Below are 222 nucleotides of genomic sequence, written 5' to 3'. Positions count from 1 at the left end.
GGAAACAACCGTTTGGGAGCCCCTCCCCGGCCGCCTGCTGACGTCACGTCCCCCGCGGTCTCGTCCCGGTCAGAGGGGCGGGGCCTAGGGCGGAAGTGACGCGCTATAGGCGCGCCCCGCGAAGCCCCTGTAGAACGGTTTCCTTGTGGCGGGGTGAGATGGCGGCGCCCGGAGCCCCGGTTACCGTCACCGTCACTTACAGTAAGAGCCGCCTGAGGGAGG

This window comes from Cariama cristata, unplaced genomic scaffold (genome assembly GCF_000690535.1).
Source record: "Cariama cristata isolate BGI_N322 unplaced genomic scaffold, ASM69053v1 scaffold38485, whole genome shotgun sequence".
Classification (NCBI taxonomy): Eukaryota; Metazoa; Chordata; class Aves; order Cariamiformes; family Cariamidae; genus Cariama; species Cariama cristata.
The sequence above is the reverse complement of the archived record's forward strand: the minus strand, read 5'-3'. Positions refer to the sequence as shown.